This window comes from Arachis ipaensis, chromosome B6, assembly GCF_059453495.1.
Source record: "Arachis ipaensis isolate K30076 ecotype BB chromosome B6, ASM5945349v1, whole genome shotgun sequence".
Lineage (NCBI taxonomy): Eukaryota > Viridiplantae > Streptophyta > Magnoliopsida > Fabales > Fabaceae > Arachis > Arachis ipaensis.
Window position 1 is genome coordinate 45036674 of NC_142441.1, and position 22136 is coordinate 45058809.

Consider the following 22136-nt stretch of genomic DNA (forward strand, 5'->3'; position numbering starts at 1 on the left):
GCAGTTGAATGTGTGTGCACCCCCACTTAGACCTCATTCAATGGTAAAGAATGGATGAGTCAGGGCATTGTCCCATGAAAAATGACTTCACTAGCATTACTCTAATTATTAGTTATCTTCACAAGATTCTGAACTATGCTTATTACATGCTTAGCTTATTGATGAACAGATAATTTATACCCTTTTTGGCATTATTTTTACATAGTTTTTAGTATGTTTTGATTACTTTTTATTATATTTTTATTAGTTTTTATTTAAAAATCACATTTCTAGACTTTACTATGAGTTTGTGTGTTTTTCTGTAATTTCAAGTATTTTCTGGCTGAAATTGAGGGACCTGAGCACAAATCTGATTCAGAGGCTGAAAAAGGACTGCAGATGTTGTTAGATTCTGACCCTCTTGAACTCGAAGTGGATTTTATGAAGCTACAGAAACCCAATTGGCACGCTCTTAATTACGTTGAAAAATAGACATTCTGGGCTTTCCAGCAATATATAATAGTACATACTTTGCCCGAGATTTGATGGTCCAAACTGGCGTTCAAAGCCAGCCTAAAACTTTCTGGCGTAAAACGCCCAAACTGGCACCAGAATTGGAGTTAAACGCCCAAACTGGCACCAAAGCTGGCGTTTAACTCCAGGAACAGCCTATGCACGAAAAAGCTTCAATGCTCAGCCCAAGCACACACCAAGTGGGGCCCAGAAGTGGATTTCTGCACTATCTGCACTCAGTTATTCATTTTCTGTAACCTTAAGTTACTAGTTTAGTATAAAAACTACTTTTAGAGATTTATTTTGTACCTTTTGACATTTTACACTTCATATTGTAACCTTGACGGCATGAGTCTCTAAACCTCATAGGTGGGGGTGAGGAGCTCTGCTATGTTTCAATGGATTAATGCAATTACTACTGTTTTCTATTCAATCACGCTTGATTCTATTCTAAGATACTCACTCGTACTTCAACATGGAGAACATGATGATCCGTGACACTCATCATTATCCTCAACCCTATGAATGCGTGCCTGACAACCACTCCATCCTATCTGAGCTCAACGTAGTCATTGGGCGACAACTTGAGTGCGTATCTCTTGGGTTTCTGATTCACAGACCGAGTCCAGAGGTTAGAACCTTCGTGGTATAGGCTGGAACCAAATGGGCAGCATTCCTGGGATCCAGAAAGTCTAAACCTTGTCTGTGGTATTTTGAGTAGGATCTGGGAAGGGATGACTGTGACGAGCTTCAAACCTGCGAATGTCGGGCGCAGTGACAATGTGAAAAAGGACAAGGGTCCTATTCTGACGCTAGTGGGAACCGACAGATGATTAGTCGTGCGGTAGCTGTACATGGTATTTTTCATCCGAGACGAGCAATTCGACAGTTAATTTGCCGTGCAGAGATCGTACCTGGTATTTTTCATCCAAGAGGATCATACAACTTGCCATTGAAGGAAGCCATGCGTGTTTGGTGAAGAAGACAGTAGGAAAGTAGAGATTCAGATGACAGAGCATCTCTGGAACCTCAGCCTGTTTCTCATTATTGAATCACAAGTACTATTTATTTCATGTTATTTATTTTTCATAAATACAATCACTCTTATTATTAATCTCCTGACTAAGATTTACAAAATAACCATAGCTTGCTTCAAGCCGACAATCTCCGTGGGATCGACCCTTACTCACGTAAGGTATTACTTGGACGACCCAGTGCACTTGCTGGTTAGTTATGTGGAGTTGTGAAAAGTGTAATCACAATTTCGTGCACCAAGTTTTTGGCGCCGTTGCCAGGGATTGTTCGAGTTTGGACAACTGACGGTTTATTTTGTTGCTTAGATTTGGAAAAAATTATCCTTTTGGTTTAGAGTCACTAAAATTGAGTCTTCTATTATTGTTTTTGGTTAAAATTTTAAAATCCTTATTTTATTTTTCTAAATTATTTTCGAAAATTTTTAAAACCAATAACTTCATAATTTAGTCTTCTGTTTGAGTTTTGTTTCATATTTTAAATTTGGTGTCAATTGCATGATTTTATTTTTCTTTCAAATTTTCGAATTATATGTTCTTAGTTCTTTATTGATCTTCAAATTGTTCTTGATAATTTTCCTTATTTGATCTTTAAAATTTCTTGTTTGGTGTTTGTTGCTGTTTATCTTATACATTTTCGAATTATTAGTGTCCAAAATATAAAAATTTTTAAGTTTGGTGTCCTTTGTGTTTCTATTTTCTTAAAAATTTTTAAAATTTGTTCTTGGTGTTCATCTTGATCTTCAAAGTGTTCTTGGTGTTCATCTTGACATTCAAAGTTTTTTTGTTTGTTTTCTTTGTTTTGATCTAAACATTCTAAGTTTGGTGTCATTTTATTGTTTTTCTCTTTCCTCATTAAATTCAAAAATATCTTTTCTCTTTATTTAATTGAATGTTCAAAAATTTCATTTAAAAATTCAGATTTTTATTTTAAAATTTTTATTTTATCTTATCTTAGTTTTAAAATTTCAAAATCTTATCTTATCTTATTTCAAATTCAAATTTAAATTTTAAAACTTTTTTATTTAAAAATAATAATAATAATAATAATAATAATAATTTATTTTACAATCCACATCATCTCCCTTTCTCCATCATGGACCTAAGTGGAAATGAACAGTCCAGAAGGACTCTGGGGTCATATGCTAACCCCACTACTGCTGCATATGGGAGTAGTATCTGTATACCCCCCATAAGAGCCAGCAGTTTTGAGCTAAACCCTCATCTCATTATCATGGTGCAGCAAAATTGCTAGTATTCCGGTCTTCCACAGGAAGAAACTACTGAGTTTCTGGCATAGTTCTTATAAATTACTGACACAGTACGTGATAAGGAAGTAGATTAGGATGCCTACAGATTATTACTGTTTCCATTTGCTATAAAAGATCAAGCTAAGAGGTGGTTAAATAACCAACCCACAGCAAGCATAAGAACATGGAAACAGCTATCAGACAAATTCCAGAATCAATATTTCCCTCCAAAAAGGATGACACAGCTAAGGCTGGACATCCAAGGCTTTAAACAAGAGGATAATAAATCTCTTTATAATGCCTGGGAGAGGTACAGAGGGATGCTAAGGAAATGCCCCTCTGAAATATTTTCAGATTGGGTGCAGTTAGACATCTTCTACTACAGGCTTACAAAAAAGGCCCAGATATCTCTAGACTACTCAGCTGGTGGATCTATACACATGAGAAAGAAAATTGAAGAGGCTCAAGAACTTATTGATACAGTTGCTAGAAATCAATATCTTTACTTAAGTAGTGGGACCTCCATGAAAGAAGAAGCTAAAGCAGTATCCACTGAACTTAGTCCTCAAGAACAAGTTCTTGAACTCAATCAGCAATTGCTTATTATAACAAAACAGTTCGCAGAATTCAAAGAGATGCTCCAAGATACTAAAAATGCTAACAAGAATATGGAAGCACAATTAGATCAGACAAGACAGCAGCTACCTAACCAGATAACAGAAGAATATCAAGCTGTTCAATTAAGGAGTGGGAAGACATTGAATGTCTCAACTCAAAGCAGCAGAAAGCCAAGAAAGGAACAACTGACAGAGGATAACCAACCCACTGCCCAAAATCCATCTGAGGACAATAAGAGCCCAGAGAGGAATGATTCTGGCGTTCAAACGCCAGAACAGGGTGGAAAAGTGGCGTTAAACGCCCAAGGGATGGCCAATTCTGGCATCTAAATGCCAGAAAAGGGTGCCAATCTGGCGTTAAACGCCCATGTAGCACCCAATTATGGCGTTCGAACGCCAATAAGGGGTCAGACACCTGCAAGTGTTGATAATAACCCCCTTAGGCAGGCTTCTCCAACCACTTCTGTAGGAAATAAACCTGCAGCAACTAAGTTTGAAGAATACAAAGCCAAGATGTCTTATCCTCAGAAACTCCGCCAAGCGGAACAGGATAAACAATTTTCCCGCTTTGCAGACTATCTCAGGACTCTTGAAATAAAGATTTCGTTTGCAGAGGCACTTGAGCAAATACCCTCTTATGCTAAGTTCATGAAAGAAATCTTAAGTCATAAGAAGGATTGGAGAGAAACTAAAAAAGTTTTCCTCACTGAAGAATGCAGTGTAGTCATTCTGAAAAGCTTACCAGAAAAGCTTAAAGATCCCGGAAGTTTTATGATACCATGCACATTAGAGGACGCTTGTACCAAGACAGCTCTATGTGACCTTGGGGCAAGTATCAACCTAATACCAGTATCCACTATCAAAAATCTTGGTTTGACTGATGAAGTTAAACCAACCCGGATATACCTCCAACTTGCTGATGGCTCCATTAAAATCCCATCAGGCATAATTGAGGACATGATTCACAACTAGAAAATGGATTAATACAGAGAGATTTATAGACGGATTTAGTCTTTATTACAGATGGATTTTTGGTTACCGATGAAATTACCGATGGATTTTGTCCCTCTGTAAAAGCCCCGTCGGAAATTATTTACCAACGGATTTTCCCTCTATAAATTTTCTATCCATTTTCCAAAGGCGACGAACTTTTCTACGGATTTTTCGTCTGTAATTACAGACAGATTTTCAGACGGATTTTCCGTCTGTAATTATAGACGGATTTTCTGACAGATTTTCTGTCTGTAATTTGAACTTTGAAAAATCATCCCACATTCTGATTAGAGATAGAAAATCCGTCTGTAAATCCGTCACTAAGGTAAAATAGAATTTTTTTATTTTTCTAATTGCAAAATAAACTTGTTTTCATACAAAATAAATATAAAAAAACTCAACTCAACTCATATAAATTATATATTATTTTTTCCTTCTTTGAGATATATGAAAAATAGATTATCTATATAATATTTCTTTGCATATAACTCTACTTATTCAATAATATACAGTTATACATCCATATGGAGTGAAAATTACATCCATGTCTCACAAAAATTAGTAGAGTAGCATCCTTAGAATTTTCTAAAATTTCTTGAACAATGCAAGCTAAGCTAGAGACCACTCATATGGTAAGTGTAGAACTTTATGGCAGCTATGTACACTTTCTTATGGCTACTATGTACACTCTATTGATTCTACAATGTACACTCTATTGAAGCTGCAATGGCCACAACAGCAGCAGCTATGCCTGCCACGGATACTGCAGCATGCAACTGAGCATTATGAGTCGTAATTTCCTGCTTTTTCCTCTCCTTTTGATCCTCCAGCCATCTTCCCATTGTCCTTCCTCTCAGCAAACTCCTGTAAAGCGAGTATGCAAAAGTTTACAAGAAGAATAACAAAGAAAAAGAGTAATGAATGATTGAGCTTTTATTTTTAGTATATAATCATGAGGTTGAGTGTAATGTACCCCATTTCTAAACAAGTTTTGACTGGAAAGAAATTCTGGATTGATTGCTTGATGGGGGTAAAAATAAGTCCTGCACATAGTGATTGACTGTTCCAAATGACATGTGAAGTCAAAAGAAACAATTAACGTATATCTTGATCTTTTTTCAAGAATATATTTGAGCACTACAACAGATGTGGAGAAAAAGATCAACACAGTTTCTCAATGATTTATATGATTTGTATGACATCACAGTGCAGATTTGAAATTAGCTACCTATATGCACTGATCAGAACTCAACAATTTCTGTGTCCCCGTGAGAGCAATATATATGAAAAGTTGAATCCTATTGTAGCAACATGAGAGGAAATTGAAATAAATACTGTTGCTTGAAATGGAGACAAATTCAGATATAGAACTTGTCATTCACCTGGATTCTTGGAGAAATTCAGTTCAATAGTTTCACAAGATAAGATGCGAGCAGAAACCAGCTAAATTTTTTGCTGGAACTGTAGGAACCTGAGGTAGCGATCGATCAAGAATAAGTAAAAGCTTGTAAGAAACACACAGAAAGAAGAAAATCCTACATGTAGTACATAAAAGACTACGAAAACTATGTATAGTTGATGAGTGTAGAAAAAAAGTTCATAAAGTTTTTGCCTTATCAAAGGTAAGTTAGTGGCCCACATGGCTAATCCTGCTAGCAAAGCTACTTCTCCAGCCACATTTGAGATGCCAACTTTATTCCACATGAGCATCTACAATGAAAGCTCTTGCAATGTTAGCCTATATAGTTTATGATTGAAGTTTTGTTATATTGAGATTCTAATTAATGGTTATATTGACATGAGCTTAAATTTTGTTAAGTAAACAAAATTGAAGTCCATGAAATGATCAGATATCCTTCAAAGAATACATCTATAATTACTAAGCTTGGAAATAGCTACTCCAAGATTAGCTGATATCTCACACCAATCTAGCAAGTGTTAACCGCAAATGCAACTAGAACCAGATCAGAAAATACTATATCAGTCTCTATAGAAATTAAATTATGACAACCAAGCTTTTTTATTTAATATGATAATCAACAGTTCTCTCCAAGCTAGCAGAATTGAACTTTAATAGAATAATATAATACTTGCTAGTGAAACCAAAACCTGAAAAATAGAGAATATTATAGCAAATTAACATGTTTAGATAGAGATCTAACACGCTATGAAAATAGGAATAAATAAAGGCATTTCATTATGTGAACTAATAACTTACCAAGGAGTATGCAGAATAAGCAAAATCGGAAGCACCATAGTTCACACCATCAAATACAAAGGCTAATGAATTGATTGGTTATGTGGAAGCAACAAACTATTGGGGCAATAATATAATGAAATTAGCCACAAAATCATATAACGAAGCATTACCAAATCCATTGATAAATGAAATATTGGAAACATAAATTAACCTTGTTGCAGCAGCAGTTACTTTGTCAAAATTTTTCTCAGCAAAGGCACATGCTAGAATTGCCTGTCACCTAACCAAACTTATTATGAGATACTCCTTTCAATTTTCTGTAAATATATATGTGCTTTAAGTTTCTATAATAAGTAACTAATAATAATATATATGTGCTTTAACTAATAACCAAAGAAAATATAATAGAAACAATTAGAAAGGACATTGATCTAAATAAACTTTCAGAAAATTCAGGTTTTAACAAAGCCATAATACTTAATAGTGTTGCTTGATCTATGTATCTTGAACCATCTAATGACATTGATTAAAAGAGAAAAAACACTCATCCTTCCAACCACCACAAAGGACATGATAAACCAAATGTATGGTAAAAGCCACAAGATACTGGCAGCATGTCTAATGTCATGTAGCGATGATGAATAAATAAGCCAAATGTGAAAAGGGGAAATTAGAGAAAATCACTTTAAAATTATGAACACAAAACAAACAAAGGAGCAGATAGCTCACCAAAGGGTATATTCCAAGGTTGTACATGTCCAAAATGTAGACTCGGCCTGCCATTACACAGTCTTTTCAGTGAAAATCCTAAAAGGTAAGAAGTCAGACAACATAAGGAGAAATTTTGGTGGCCATACTATCATAGGCAAAGTCTGTTTCATGGCCATTTCCTTGATGTGCATCAAGATCAATGATCATCACCCTAATGATCATCAATAAGAATAAGACCTGAATTTCGGAGAAGCTAAACAGACAAAACAAGGAAAATGAACAAGGGAAAAGAAAGTTACTTCACCTGCTATGTGAATTATAAAGTTCACTTTCTAAATAGAAAAGAAAATGTATATTGAAATCAATCTCTTACAGACCTCATGTCCAGGAGGACTGATATGATATATGCAGAAGTTGTGAAGCAGCAAAGAAGCTGCCTCTGGACAGAAAAATAATCCTTGGAAACATGACATATCTGCACAAACAGATAAGTGAACAATTAATTCAGCCTTCCGAATAAAATAAAAAGAATGGATTAAAGAATACACATATGCACTCACAATTTAGTGCTAGGTCTGGATAAGTGATCAGAGCTGGTTTCTCAGGATCCCCATACACTATAACAGACACAGAACCACAACCAGTTCGAATGTGATGCTCCTGAAATGATCAATATGATTTGTAACCAAAATACAGGCAAAAAGAAGAAAGAGGCAACAGAACCAAAGTTAGAAAACTGAGGAATGAACAAAAGAACCACCTCCTAAGCAAAGGATATCCTTTATTTTGAGTTATGCAAAGATTCTAAATCAACGTTTTTTTCAAATTGTTTGTTCCCTAACATTTCCCCTTAATAGGACAACCAAACTAACAAGCAACAATACCACATTAACTCAAATAATAAGGACAAGGAAAACAAGAAAGTATAAAATTTCCCACAGGAAAAGAAAAAGCAATCACAGGGACTAGCAAATATAGTTCACTTGTTAATGCATACTTACAGGGACAGATGCAGGTTTACAAACAGTCAGCACGTCTAGTTCTTTTTGGAGAATCGGAACCTCACAAGCCATCACAAACGGTTCATGCCTAAAATCTTTGCGGCATCAGTTTCAAGCTCAATCACTTCTAAACCACAAAAGTAAAACTGCAAAGCTTTCAGTGCAAAGACAAACCTGTGTACGAAATGGCTAATCTTCTGTGATGATTTAACTATGTATAAAATTGATACCCTCTCACCATCAACTTGAACCCTTCCACATTTCACTGCACTAACCTACAACAAGCAACTGCATATACCTTATTTTAATAAGATCATATTTCTCCCTTTTTTCAGCCTAAATTGCTTACTGCCAGAATATTTATTCTAGTTTGTGATTTTGTGTATGAGATAGAGGTACCTTTGATAGTAGAATAAGGGCATCCAAAGTAGTTTTAAGGAGAATAACACTTGATACTAGCACTTGACTCTTTTTAGCATGGTCAACTGACAAGGCCTCGTTTGTAACTTTCTTTGGCTTAAAGCAGAAATGGCATAATACCCTATCTGAATTAAGAGAACCATACAGCTCTGTTATTACAGAGATGTATAAAACTTATCAAACAAGAAGATCATTGGAACTGAAATTTATGAGAGGTGAAGTAGTTTAAGTAACTAAGTTTCAGGCTAGAGCACCGGCGATTAAGAATATCATTGGAACTGAAATTTATAACAAGAAGATCATAAGCACAAATGAACCAATTAACCTTCTTAGATTTAACTACTATAATGACAGCAAAAGAACCACGTTCGACATTATTATATGAGGCTCAAACAATTATCATTTAAACTTCTCTAACTACTTACGAACTGAAGAATCAGAGAATAAGCAACATAAACAAAGAAGCCAAACCTTGCTAGTAACCTTGTTCTTCGGGAACTTTACGGTACCTGCGGTTATCTCCTTCCACCAGTTCCCTTTCTTGTCGAATCCGTAAAACTTCGATTTCCTAAAATCAAATGGAAAAGAGTAATAACAATTAAAAGCACAGATTTATTATAATATTCAAAATAAATGATTAAATGATGATCGAAGATTTCATGAACTGGTAATTATAGTTACCTCAAAAGCAGAACTGTAAAAGGCACAATAGAGCATTGCAGAACTGAAATAAAAAATTGCAACATGCATAAATGATCTAAACAAAAGAAGCATAATTTTGCAAGTAGTAATGAAGAAGCTAAAAGGAAAATTAGCAGTTTCAAAGACAAGTGAAAATTAATAGATAAAAAGCCACAAATTGAGGTACCTTAAAATAGCACTGAAGCCAGTTGGAAATATTTTCTTTGCCTACATCAAGAAAAGAGAAAATAGGTTTACCATTGAAAAATGAGGCACAAGATAAGAGTTGACTTTGTCAAAATAGAAATATTCTTCGCCTATCCGAGTGTCAAAAGCAAAGTGAAATATTGGTCAATCATTATTCTTTACTAACATCTGAAGAAGATGATGAGCATTCCTCATATGAATATCTCTTTTTTCCACTCCTTGATCTTGATCTGTTCCTAGAACTCAAAAGTTGTTCCAAGAACTCTTCCCTTTTCCCTTCAACACTATAGACAACACCATATTATATTGTCTTTCTTCATCTTTACTACCAGCTTTTAGGGCATTTGTTTTGATTGAAGCAGATCTGCATGAAATCTAACCTCCAAGCGAAAGGAACGAAAGGAACGAAAGCAGATCTCCATAAATATGATCAATCACCATTATCAAATCGTAGAACAAGAACAACGAAAGGAACGAAACGCTGAATGAACTAACCTCCAAGCGAAGAAAAATGGAGGGCTTTAGTTTCGGTTAATTAGCGGATTAAAAATCTAACCTCCAAGGGACGATGACGAAGGGAGCAGATGCGACGAGAGCGGCGGCGGAGGGGGCTCATGCGACGCGAGCGGCGGCGGCAGCGGCAAAAGATGCTCGTGCGACAGAGAGAAAAAGTAGCTCGTTGACGGAGAGAGGGAGAAGCTCGTTAGATTTGTGTGGAGTGTGAATGGAGCCGCCGGCTCTGAGCTCGGTAGCACCGCTGGCGAGGGGAGCGGAGGAGAACAGTTTTATATTGCAAAATAAGAAGGAGAGAGGAAGAAACTCGTGCGATGGAGCTCTCACTTGTGTGGGGTGTGGATGAAGCTCGAGAAGATAGGGTTGAGTTAGGGTTATCTCAATTTTTCCGACAAAAATTTTTAAATTACAGACGGATTTTCCGTCTGTAACCATTTTTTTTGGAAAAAAAATTAATATTTTCGACAGAATTATCGACGGATTTTTTTTTCCGTCTGTAATTTATGCTAATTCATTTTTTTTGTTTTCCGACAAAAAAATCCCTCTGAAATTCCTTCTGTATTTCCGTGGGATAAAATTCGTCAAAAATATCCGTCTGTAATAACTAATTTTCTAGTAATGATTGTCAAGGTTGGGCCATTTGCCTTTCCTACTGACTTTGTAGTGTTGGAAATGGAGGAGCACAAGAGTACAACTCTCATTCTAGGAAGACCTTTCCTAGCAACTGGACGAACCCTCATTGACGTCCAAAAAGGGGAGATAACCCTGAGAGTCAATGAGGATGAGTTTAAGTTGAATGCTATCAAAGCTATGCAGCATCCAGACACACCAAAAGACTGCATGAGTGCTGATATTATTGACTCCTTGGTGGAAGAGGTCAATATGACTGAGAGTCTTGAATCAGAGCTAGATGACATTTTTAAAGATGTTCATCCTGATTTAGAGGAATAAGAGAAAACAGAAGAACCTCTGAAAACTCCTCAGGAAGAGGAGAAGCCTCCTAAATCCGAGCTCAAGCCACTACCACCATCTCTGAAATATGCATTTCTGGGAGAAGATGACACTTTTCTAGTAATCATAAGCTCTACCTTAGAGCCACAAGAAGAGAAAGCACTAATTCAGGTGCTAAGAACACACAAGACAGCTCTTGGGTGGTCCATAAGTGATCTTAAGGGCATTAGCCAGCCAGATGCATGCACAAGATCCTATTGGAGGATGATGCCAAGCCAATGGTTCAACCACAGAAGCGGCTGAATCCAGCCATGAAGGAGGTGGTGCAGAAAGAGGTCACTAAGTTACTAGAGGCTGGGATTATTTATCCTATTTCTGATAGCCCCTGGGTAAGCCCTGTCCATGTTGTCCCAAGAAGGGAGGCATGACAGTGGTTCATAATGAAAAAAATGAACTGGTTCCTACAAGAACAGTTACAGGGTGGCGTATGTGTATTGACTACAGAAGACTCAATACAGCCACCAGAAAGGATTATTTTCCTTTACCATTCATAGACTAGATGCTAGAGAGACTAGCAGGTCATGAATACTACTACTTTTTGGATGGCTATTCAGGTTACAACCAAATTGCAGTAGATCCTCAGGACCAAGAGAAAACAGCATTCACATATCCTTCTGGAGTATTTGCCTACAGAAGGATGCCATTTGGTCTGTGCAATGCACCTGCAACCTTCCAGGGGTGCATGCTCTCTATCTTCTCTGATATGGTAGAGAAATTTCTGGAAGTCTTCATGGATGACTTCTCAGATTTGGAGACTCATTCAGCTCCTGTCTTGACCATCTAACACTTGTTCTGAAAAGGTGCCAAGAGACTAACCTAGTTTTATACTGGGAAAAATGTCACTTTATGGTGACTGAAGGAATTGTCCTTGGGCACAAAATTTCAAATAAGGGAATAGAGGTGGATCAAGCTAAGGTAGAGGTAATTGAAAAATTACCACCACCTGCCAATGTTAAAGCAATTAGAAGCTTTCTGGGGCATGCAGGATTCTATAGGAGGTTTATAAAGGATTTTTCAAAAATTGCAAAATCTCTGAGCAATCTGCTAGCTGCTGACACGCCATTTGTATTTGATACAGAGTGTCTGCAGGCGTTTGAAACTCTGAAAGCCAAGCTGGTCACAGCACCAGTCATTTCTGCACCAGACTGGACATTACCATTCAAATTAATGTGTGATGCCAGTGACCACGCCATTGGTACAGTATTGGGACAGAGGCATAACAAGCTTCTGCACGTTATTTACTATGCTAGTCGTGTTTTGAATGACGCACAAAAGAATTACACAACCACAGAAAAGGAGTTGCTTCCAGTGGTTTATGCCATTGACAAGTTCATATATTATTTAGTAGGATCAAAAGTGATTGTGTACACTGACCATGCTGCTCTAAAATATCTCCTCACAAAGCAGGATTCAAAACCCAGACTCATAAGATGGGTGTTGCTTCTGCAAGAGTTTGATATAGAAATAAGAGACAGAAAAGGGACAGAGAACTAAGTAGCTGATCACCTGTCTCGGATAGAACCAGTAGCAAGGGCATCCCTCCCTCCTACTGAGATCTCTGAAACCTTTCCGGATGAGCAACTCGTTGACATTTAGGAATTACCATGCTTTGCAGACATTGCAAACTATAAAGCTGTGAGATTCATACCCAAAGAGTACAGCAAGCAACAAATGAAAAAAATTAATTTTTGATGCAAAGTACTACTTGTGGGATGAACTATATCTCTTTAAGAGGTGTGCAGACGGAGTTATCCGCAGATGTGTGCCTAGAGAAGAGGCACAGAATATCCTATGGCATTGCCATGGATGACAATATGGAGGATACTTTGGAGGTGAGCGAATAGCCACAAAGGTTTTCCAATGTGGTTTCTACTGGCCTACTCTCTATAGAGACTCCCGAGAGTTTGTACGTAACTATGACAGTTGCCAGAGAGCTGGTAATTTGCCTCACGGTCATGCCATGCCTCAGCAAGGGATCCTAGAGATTGAGTTGTTTGATGTATGGGGTATTGACTTCATGGGGCCTTTCCCACCATCATATTCAAACACTTATATTATAGTGGCAGTAGACTATGTATCCAAATGGGTAGAAGCGATTGTAACAGCCACTAATGATACTAAGACAGTGATGAAGTTCCTCTAGAAGCATATTTTCAGAAGGTTCGGTGTCCCTAGGATACTGATCAGTGATGGAGACACTCTTTTCTGCAATAAACAGCTTGATTCTGCTCTGGTCAGATATGGAATTAACCATAAAGTGGCAACTCCATATCATCCACAGGCAAATGGGCTGGCTGAAGTCTCGAATAGAGAACTAAAATGAATCCTGGAATGAACTGTAAGTACCCATAGAAGGAATTGGGCAAGAAGTCTGGATGATGCTCTGTGGGCATACAGAACAACATTCAAGACTCCTATAGGGACCTCTCTATACCAGCTTGTGTATGGCAAAGCCTGTCATCTGCCAGTGGAGCTAGAACACAAAGCCTACTAGGAAACCAGGTCCCTAAACCTTGATGCTAAGGTAGCTGGAGAGAAAAGATTACTCCAGTTGAATGAGTTGGAAGAGTTCAGACTCAATGCTTTCAAAAATGCTAAAATTTATAAAGAGAAAGCAAAAAGATGGCATGACAAAAGGCTGTCTTCTAGAGTCTTTGAGGCAGGACAGAAGGTCCTGCTGTTCAACTCTAGGCTCAGAGAGTCAAACATTATCTTGAAGGCAATGTTGAGCAAGAGTGCTCAAAATTGAGACTAAATTAAAAATCTCAGTAAAGATCTAGCTAAAGACATTAAAGAAGTGCTTATTGGGTGGCAACCCAATCTCATTTATCTATGTTAATTACTTTTTCATTTCATTTTCCATTGTTAGTTCATGTTTTCTTTAGGTTGATGATCATGTGAAGTCATAAAAACAGCTGCAGAATTAAAGCAAAAAAAAATAGCATAAAAAACAGCACACCCTGGAGGACAGGCTTACTAGCGTTTAAACGCCAGTAAGGATAGTAGAATGGGCGTTTAACGCCCATGCAGGCAGCATTCTGGGCGTTCAGAAAAACGCCCAGTAAAGAAGGATTCCTGGCATTTAACGCCAGTCAGGGTATCTGGCTGGGCGTTAAACGCCCAAATAGGCAGACAAGTGGGCGTTAAACGCCAGAATAAATAGCATTCTGGGCGTTTAATGCCAGGATGACACAAGGGAGATAATTTTGTTTCTAATTTGATTTTTTTCAATTTTTTATGTTTTAATTCATAATTTTTTGCGTCAAACATATTTTAAACTTTCATATTTCAATTTCTATTTTCAAAAATTAATAATATTTCCAATTCTTTTTTAATTCTCTTTTTAATTCTTTTCAATTCCTTCCAAAACATTTTCAAAACTTACATATCTTTTCAAATTCTTTTCAAATCTTCTTAATTTTTCTTGTATACAGTAATAAGTTTTCAAAATTAATTGTATCATTCTTCTTCTACTCCCCTCTAACTTATTTTGCTCGAGGACGAGCGAAGCTTTTAAGTTTGGTGTGGAAAAGCTCAGTTTTTTGGTTTCCATAACCACTAATGGCACCTAAGGCCAGAGAAACCTCTAGGAAGAGGAAAGGGAAAGCAGTTGCTTCCAACTCCGAGTCATGAGAGATGGAGAGATTCATCTCAAAAGCCCATCACTAGAAAGAGGATGGAGCAAACAAGAGAGCCCACTCAAGGACCTCAACAAGAGCACTCCATTATCCTCCATAAAATCAAAGAGGACCAAAAGGCCATGAAAGAGGAGCAACAAAGGCAAGGAAGAGATATTGAGGAGCTAAAGCACTCCATGGGATCTTCAAGAAGAAGAACTAGCCGCCATCACTAAGGTGGACCCGTTCTTTAATTTCCTTGTTCTTATTTTTCTGTTTTTCGAATTCTATGCTTTATGTTTTGTCTATGTTTGTGTCTTTATTACATGATTATTAGTGTCTAATTTCTATGTCTTAAAGCTATGAATGTCCTATGAATCCTTCACCTTTCTTAAATAAAAAATGTTTTTATTTGTAAAAGAACAAGAAGTACATGAATTTCAAATTTTATCTTGAAATTAGTTTAATTATTTTGATGTGGTGGCAATTCCTTTTGTTTTCTGAATGAATGCTTGAACAGTGCATATTTTTGAATTTGTTGTTTATGAATATTAAAATTGTTGGCTATTGAAAGAATAATGAAAAAAGATAAATGTTATTGATAATCTGAAAAATCATAAAATTGATTCTTGAAGGAAGAAAATGCAGTGAAAAACACAAAGCTTGCAAAAAAGAAGGGCGAAAATAATAAAAAAAAAGAAAAAGAAAAAGCAAGCAGAAAAAGCCAATAACCCTTTAAACCAAAAGGCAAGGGTAAAGAGGATCCAAGGCTTTGAGCATTAATGGATAGGAGGGCCCAAAGGAATAAAATCCTGGCCTAAGCGACTAAATCAAGCTGTCCCTAACCATGTGCTTGTGGCGTGAAGGTGTCAAGTGAAAAGCTTGAGACTGAGCGGTTAAAGTCGTGGTCCAAAGCAAAAAAAGTGTGCTTAAGAGCGCTGGGCACCTCTAACTGGGGACTCTAGCAAAGCTGAGTCACAATCTGAAAAGGTTCACCCAATTATGTGTCTGTGGCATTTATGTATCCGGTGGTAATACTGGAAAACAAAATGCTTAGGCTCACGGCCAAGACTCATAAAGTAGCTGTGTTCAAGAATCAACATACTGAACTAAGAAAATCAATAACACTATCTGAATTCTGAGTTCCTATGGATGCCAATAATTCTGAACTTCAAAGGATAAAGTGAGATGCCAAAACTGTTCAGAAGCAAAAAGCTACTAGTCCCGCTCATCTAATTGAAACTAATCTTCATTGATATTTTGAAATTTATTGTATTTTCTCTTCTTTTTATCATAGTTTGTTTTTAGTTGCTTGGGGACAAGCAACAATTTAAGTTTGGTGTTGTGATGAGCGGATAATTTATACCCTTTTTGGCATTGTTTTTACATAGTTTTTAGTATGTTTTGATTACTTTTCATTATATTTTTATTAGTTTTTATTTAAAAATCACATTTCTGAACTTTACTATAAGTTTTTGTCTTTTTCTATAATTTCAGCTATTTTTTTTTGCTGAAATTGAGGGACCTGAGCAAAAATCTGATTCAGAGGCTGAAAAAAAAGTGCAGATGCTGTTGGATTCTGACCCTCCTGAACTCGAAGTGGATTTTCTGGATCTACTAAAGTCCAATTGGAACTCTCTCAATTGTGTTGGAAACTAGACATTCTGGGCTTTCCAGCAATATATAATAGTCCATACTTTGCCCGAGATTTGATGGCCCAAACTGGCGTCCAAATCCAGCCTAAAAATTTCTGGCGTAAAACGCCCAAACTGGCACCAGAATTGGAGTTAAACGCCCAAACTGGCACCAAAGTTGGCGTTTAACTCCAGAAACAGCCTATGCATGAAAAAGCTTCAATGCTCAGCCCAAGTACACACCAAGTGGGCCCCAGAAGTAGATTTCTGCACTATCTGCACTCAGTTATTCATTTTTTGTAACCCTAAGTTACTAGTTTAGTATAAAAACTACTTTTAGAGATTCATTTTGTACCTTTTGACATTTTTACACTTCATATTGTAATCTTGATGGCATGAGTCTCTAAACCTCATAGGTGGGGGTGAGGAGCTCTGCTGTGTTTCAATGGATTAATGCAATTACTACTGTTTTCTATTCAATCACGCTTGATTCTATTCTAAGATACTCACTCGTACTTCAACATGGAGAACATGATGATCCGTGACACTATCATTATCCTCAACCCCATGAATGCGTGCCTGACAACCACTCTGTTCTATCTGAGCTCAACATAGTCATTGGGCGACAGCTTGAGTGCGTATCTCTTGGGTTTCTGATCCACGGACCGAGTCCGGAGGTTAGAACCTTCGTGGTATAGGCTAGAACCAAATGGGCAGCATTCCTGAGATCTGAAAAGTCTAAACCTTATTTGTGGTATTCCGAGTAGGATCTGGGAAGGGATGACTGTGATGAGCTTCAAACCTGCGAATGTTGGGCGCAGTGACAGTGTGAAAAAGGACAAGGGTCCTATTCCGACGCTAGTGGGAACCGACAGATGATTAGCCGTGCGGTAGCTGTACATGGTATTTTTCATCCGAGACGAGCAATCCGTCAGTTAATTAGCCGTGCAGAGATCGTACCTGGTATTTTTCATCCAAGAGGATCATACAACTTGCCATTGAAGCAAGCCATGCGTGTTTGGAGAAGAAGACAGTAGGAAAGCAGAGATTCAGATGACAGAGCATCTCCGGAACCTCAGCCTGTTTCTCATTATTGAATCACAAGTACTATTTATTTCATGTTATTTATTTTTCATAAATACAATCACTCTTATTATTAATCTCCTGACTAAGATTTACAAAATAACCATAGCTTGCTTCAAGCCGACAATCTCCGTGGAATCGACCCTTACTCACGTAAGGTATTATTTGGACGACCCAGTGCACTTGCTGGTTAGTTGTGTGGAGTTGTGAAAAGTGTAATCACAATTTCGTGCACCACTTATGCATGGGAGCGCACATGAGAAATTATTAAGAAGATGTAGTTTCACTCTCCTAGCAGAATAGGATTATAGACTCAGCCACCATCTGCATGTTTGGCAGCGTTTTGTGCTCTGTCAAGCAAAGCAGTGACAACTGACATAAACCTTCAAGGAAGCAGATTTTACTCCCACACTACAAGAAAAATACCCATTCAGGTACACTTAAAAAGTGTAGCCAAAAGTGAAAAAAAATGATGCCTTAGGCTACGGCTACGCTTTTTGGGCTACGGCTACGCTTTTTGGGGTGATTCCTATTCGGCCATTGCCTATTCTCAAAGGCTACGCTTTTCTATACCAAGGGCTACGCTTTTGGCATTTGGGAATAGGCTACGCTTTTCAAGTGATGCTGTCTAGGACCAAAGGCTACGCTTTTCAGCTTTCATTTTTCCAGAATAGGCTACGCTTTTCAACGCTACTACATCACTTGTAAAGCGTAGGCACATTGTATACCATAGCTACTTTTTATAAGCGTAGCCTTAGGTCCCTCTTTTTTTTTTGTATACTATAGCTACTATATATAAGTGTAGCCTTAGGTCCCTCATTGTTTTGTTTTATTTTCTATATATATATATTCTAATAATTTTTTTTCTAAAACCTAATATTTAGTAATATGATTATATATATAATCCTATTTTTTTTAATTAAATTAGTCAAAAATTATAAAATAAAAATAAATACATAATAATACCATACAATATTCTTTAAATAATAAAAATTATCCTTTAACAAAATATATTTTTAATGAACTAAAAATATTGGGATGATCATAAATGAGTATTCATATATCTCACACTAAATTAAACATACCCATATCAAAATATACATTAGATCACTTAGAATTTACTACTAATAAACTATAAAAAACCAAAATATTGTATCCTACATAAGTATCTTCTAATAAAAGTTATTAATCTTCTGATAGAAGAGAAAAAAACAAATTGATGTCAAATAGAGCACCTAACATTTGCGACTGAATTGAACATATATTGAAGCAAATTCTTGATGAAGACTGGGCGAGCAGAGAGTAGAGCAGCATTGGCAGTGTTTCCAGTTCCAAATGGAGACTCGATCTGAATCATCGGCGGTTACCATTCATGGAATGCATCAGATGCAACTGGATCTTAATGCTCAATCTGCAGCAAATCAACAATTCATCATCATAATAAATAAATTCAAACAAATTCACTACCAAATTGAGAATCAAATAAACATGCTAATTGTGTACATTCCAAAAATAATGTAGAAGCCATGTCACACCCCTAATTATTGCCTGCATTTATATTACATTACATATATTACTTTTGCAACTCAATCAAACTTAGTTCATTAATAGAGAATTATGTTCGATCGGAATCTTAAATTGGAATGAACAAAATAAAAATGGACATATTAAAGCTGCATCTTCTGGCAATTATTAGAACCAATTGACCAACTCTAACTATGCCAACAATGGCCTCAACCATTAAAATTTGAAGGACTTTAGGCAGTGAATAGCTTTGGTTATAGCTCTCTTCACAGACACAAGAATACTAGTAGCTATGACAATGCAACTAAAAGAAAGAGTCATGCTAATCTCAGCTTTCACAGACATAAGAATACCACATAGAACTGCAACCAGGCACCCAAACTCCAACAACCTCATTGTGCCAACTCCAATACTTCACATCCTTGAGATCTGTTTCATAATCCAAATGATGACACAGTTGAGTTAGACTGAAAAAAAAAGAAAGAAGGTTAGTTCCAATGTGACACTGATCCGAGTAAATCAGCTGAACGTACATTGGCAGTTGGTGTTTAAAATAATATAACTTCCGAGAACATAGAAAAGGATCAACAACTCATTCATATATGGTGTTTTGTAAAATGTAAATTGTAGCATCATATTAAAAGTCATTAGCAAATCTTCTATTTTGCTTTTTAATTGATATCAAAATTTAGGAAACAGAATGACATATAATAAGCATAAGAAGAAAAAATACACTGGGAAAGACCTGCTTATCATGCACATATTTTTACTATTGATTTTAAATTTCAAACAAAATTAGCAAGCTCATATGACCATTGCTACACTTATAAGCAATACTTATCTTCAAGAAATGGGAAAGAGCTGCAATAGGGGACTGAACCGGCTACTTAGAATTTATAAACATGCAAGGGTACAACTCTTGAATCAAATTCCTTCCTGTCGAGTTCTACAATGATCAGAATTTGAAACTAATCGACACTAACTTTTGAAACTAAAATAACTGTTATAACAGATGCTAGTCTAATAGATATAGTGCAGCAAATTGTCAAAATTTGAAACAAATAAACTAACTTATGATTTCTAACTAAAATTCCATTTGATACAAAAAAGTAATTTTGATAGTCGATTTTATATAAGTATCCTTTATTCTTCTAGTGTCACATGCACAAACTAGGGAAAAAGAAAAGAAGAGAAGGGGGGTTGCCTAAAGCCTAATTTGACCAAGAAATTTTATACCAGAATAATAGGTACACCCATGTTACAGTGCAAATTTAAAAAAAGATGAATCAAGTAGTAGTATGCAACATATTATGTCCTTTTATGATGTGCATGCGATGTTTGATCCAAGAGAAAAGGAAAAAAGGAATTTATCAAAGTACTGTGACATGATAGAACATAAAAGAAGTTGAAAGAATTTCCCAAAAAGATGAATCAAAAGAAGTGACTTAAAAATATTTTTACCTTGGATTTGGATTGCCCATAATACTTTCTGGCCATACTTCCTCCATCTGTAGCCATCATCAAGGATATCTATGTCACTTGTTGTCTGAACCACAACCCTTGCTTCTCTCACTGTTCTACTTCCACCTCCTGATATTCTCTCATTTTCCCCTTCAATTTTCCTGCATAATTTATAACAACATTAGACCATGAAATGAACTTTGGGTTATTAACCACATAAAGTAGATAATAATATATAATTAAGATCAGGCTAAAACCAAAAACAGCAACAAAAAATCAGAAGTATTTCTAACAGAGTTGAAATTCTTTGGATAATAATGATAATAATAAAAAGGATGGAACTAAAAATTTACCATCTTTTGGCATCAGGTTCATCATCATCATAATCATCTCCACCTAATTTACACCTCTGAGAGCTTTGTTCAAAATCATCATCCCCAACTGAAATTGAGGAGTTCTCAGGGGTGGCAATAGAATCCATTTGTCCACTACCATGTGTATAAGATTGATGATCAGTCACCTCAGAGTTGTTCATTTGATTGGAGGGAGCAATTGCAAAAGCAGCAGAATTAGAAGAAGATAAAGAGTTTCTCCTAGTATTCTGAGGCTTAGGGTGATTATGAGTACCCTTATAAACAATCTCTGTGATTTGTCCATCCAAGGATCTCTCAACTTTCTTCTTTGTTGGGCAATTCGGGAATGTGCATTTATAGTAACTTCTTGGATTCTCACTACCTTTCACTTGTTTCTGACCATATTTTCTCCAATTGTAACCATCATCTGATCTTCTGCTTAGAGTCTGAGATTGTGGCTGGTAATTGTTGTTGCTGCTGTAATCTGATTGGAACCCATTGTTGTTTTGGTTGGAACAAGTGTTTCAATATTACACACATAACACATTAAATCATTCACCTATTCAAGAAATCAACTTTAGTCTCAGAAAAGAATTACCATAAGAATCAGCAACTGAGGGAAAAATTGTAGTTTTAGTCAAAAGGGGTATAAGTAACTATAATGTCCCCATTTTTATAGATGAATACCTAGATTTCTACAATGGAGATGTCAAATAATCAGGTTTCTACAACTGAGGCATCCTAAACCCAATTCATACCTGAAGTAGAAGATCTTGTGCTTGAAAAAGATGAAAAAGTTGCAGAAGACAAATTAAACTCTCTTTGGGGTTATTGCTGAGAAGCACCTAAGATAATATTTATTCTGATGAGGACACCATAAAACTAGAAAGGAATCAGAAATTTCCTTAACAAAGTCCACAAACTCTTTGTATCACTTCTGTACAAAACAAGAATTGTTATTATTAATATTATTAATTTCTTATACTATGTTCTGTATTAATTATTAATTTAAAAGGCTTTTAAATATATCAGTATATCAATATTTTAATAAATTTTAATTATTAATTTTAATTATATATATTATAGCTTAAATAACATAGTCTTTTTATATTTATTGGTATTTACAAGGTTATTGCCTTTGTTGAAGGCTCACCTGATATGGCTACATAAACAGGATTGTATATGATTTGTTTTCATGTTAATCAGATTTCTTTCTTTCAATTCAATTTACAATTCAGCTTACCTTTCTTCTTCCTCTTCTACTTCTTCTCTACTCCTTGTCTTCTTTTCATTCTTTACATTCTTCACACCATTTCTATTTCTGGCTAACCAAGAAA

General features: G+C 36.2%; 1 pseudogene; it reads right to left on the minus strand.

Annotated features, from left to right (window-relative positions):
- Nucleotides 1-20442: 20442 nt before the first annotated feature.
- LOC107646754 (WRKY transcription factor WRKY24-like) lies at nt 20443-21305 on the minus strand (annotated as a pseudogene).
- Nucleotides 21306-22136: the final 831 nt, after the last annotated feature.